The following is a 2,460-nucleotide window of genomic DNA, read 5'->3' as shown; positions in this document are numbered from 1 at the left end:
AAAGAAAGATAAAGAAACCATTAAAGATGCTGAGGAGTTCGCACAGTTGTATTTAGAGAGTTGGAGGTTTGATATTGCAGGCCAGGCATTAACCCAGCTTAACAGGGCCAAATGGAATGCACCGCAACTTTTACCTCTTACACAAGATATCCAAAGGCTACATTGCTATCTAGAAGAAAAACAGCAGCAACATCTCAAAGATTTAAAAGAACATCGTTCATCCACAAATTGGAAGGAACTTGCAAAAGTAACTCTGACTCAAGTTATGCTTTTTAATCGGCGGAGAGCAGGTGAAGTGTCCCGAATGCGCCTGTCTGCATACTTATCGAAGGACACATCAGAGGAACAGAGAGATGTAAATTTGGCCCTCACAGCGCTTGAGCAGAAGCTCTGCAGGCATTTTGTGCGAATAGCAATTGTTGGAAAAAGAGGAAGGAAGGTTCCTGTTCTTCTAACCCCATTAATAAGAGAATCACTTGATGCTCTTACTGAGAGCAGAGAAGAATGTGGGGTGCTGAAGGACAATGAATATCTGTTTGCATTGCCACAATCTGCCCATTACCTCAGGGCTTGTGACTGCATGAGGCAATTTGTCAGTGAATGTGCTGACATAAAAAATCCTCAAGCGCTATCAATTCAACTGAGGAAACATATTGCTACCCTGTCTACTGCTCTAAACCTCAAAACCACCGAGCTCGACCAGTTGGCAGACTTCCTTGGTCATAATATCGCTGTTCACAGGAAACACTACAGGCTCCCAGAAAGCACCCTCCAATTAGCCAAAGTAAGTAAAGTCCTCCTGGCAATGGAACAAGGACGCCTAGGAGATTACAAAGGAAAGAGCCTCGATGAAATACAAGTCGATGTGAATGGTAATTAACTTTATATTCTTGAAGGCACAATATATGACATTTAGTCTTCCGCATTCAGAAAACAACTATTTACCATGTAAAACATAGGGCAGTAATGGTGACGGGATGAGAGATAATACTACTGTTGTATACTCTTGCAGATTGCCCATAGTTTCAGCTTTCCAAACTCAATTTTTTATCAATTATCATTTTAGAGACCATTGACATGGAGGGACCTTTAGCAGAGGACATTGAAGGTATGTGTCTACGATGTTCCTAAATTGATTCTAAATGATCCGTTTTAGATATTTTGTGTATTGTATTCTTAATTTATTTTCCTCTCCAGATGTCAGTATGCTAGGAGATGATGGGTCAGACAATGAGGACAGCATGTCATCCACGCAAGAATGTACCTCCACATCACAAAGTCAAAACCAGGGAGTGTCTGCAATGTCTGAGCTTGATCGCAATTCTTACCTTTCGTGCATTTCACACAGCACGTGGCAAAAATTTGAACATCAACAACTCCACCTCCCTCCTTTGTCCCACCCACCTCTTTCTCCTGCAACTCTGTCAGGAGACCTGTCTGATGCAGAGGCTGCACAATCAGTCAAACACAACCCCAGTTTTAAAACTGAACACTGCGTCAGTACTGCCTGAAATTACAAGTAGCATTAACTTTGAGGTTAGCGTGAACCCACCTGTTGCTTATAGGTTGCTCTAATCTCTCGGCACGGACTTCATACAGGGATAGTACAGCTACTCCAACACGTCCCTGTCACTACAGAACATCTGGAATGTGCGCGATAAGGTGATGCAGGACAATTCCCTGAGCACATTATCCAAGTCTGCTTCATGGCAGTGTTGAGGCAAAAACAAATAACTAACAAAATAGCATCAGGCATAAGAGACATCAGGATTCAAATTGTCCTTAAAAGATATTTATTCTTGCAAGAATGTTCCCAGTCCATCCACAGTCCAGCTGCAGGCGGAGTGAGACCCAGAGCAGAGGTTGGCCAGCATTTTTATAGTGTTATCTCTTGTCACCCTTCACAGCACAAGGAACAAAAGGGAACCCCTTGACCCCTCCCCAGCACGGGAATCTCCTTACCTCTGAAATCTCACACACACACACCCTGCAGCTGTATCAATATCATAAAAGAAACTCAAAATACAGCCAAAGAACGCATGGCATTCGTTTGTTAGATCGTTGAAAATAAAATACAAAGAAAAGATGAATTTTTCCACAACAGCAGCAAACAGACTCCACGGTTGTCCGCATGGCATTCGTTTGTTAGATCGTTGAAAATAAAATACAAAGAAAAGATGAATTTTTCCACAACAATTCCTCCTCTTTATCATTCTCTGATAAACAACATAGAAAAATTCACTCTTGTTTTCTAATCAAACCCATTATACTATTAAATCATTAAGAATAGAATTAATTCAAGTCTTAATTCAAGAACAGTTATACCCTTCATGTATATCAATACTAAGCCCTAATTTGATTCAATCAAATAAAATCACAAAACTTTTCTTCAACCATTAATTGGTCAACATTTTCTCCAGATATGTTGATCATCTCGTTGCCTCATGGACGTTCCATCTT

At 40.9% G+C, this 2,460-nt stretch overlaps 1 long non-coding RNA gene across 1 annotated transcript; it reads left to right on the top strand.

The window, feature by feature from the left end:
• The first annotated feature begins 646 nt into the window (after nucleotides 1-646).
• LOC307161423 lies at nucleotides 647-1,264 on the top strand. Its single transcript, XR_013821719.1, has 3 exons — nucleotides 647-872; nucleotides 1,067-1,108; nucleotides 1,198-1,264. It is a non-coding gene; the product is annotated as an uncharacterized lncRNA (long non-coding RNA).
• The last annotated feature ends 1,196 nt before the right edge of the window (nucleotides 1,265-2,460 follow it).

This window comes from Squalius cephalus, assembly GCF_949319135.1.
Source record: "Squalius cephalus genome assembly, chromosome: 7".
In the NCBI taxonomy this organism is placed as follows: Eukaryota; Metazoa; Chordata; class Actinopteri; order Cypriniformes; family Leuciscidae; genus Squalius; species Squalius cephalus.
Note: the sequence above shows the minus strand (reverse complement) of the source record. Positions and strands in the feature narration are given on the sequence as shown.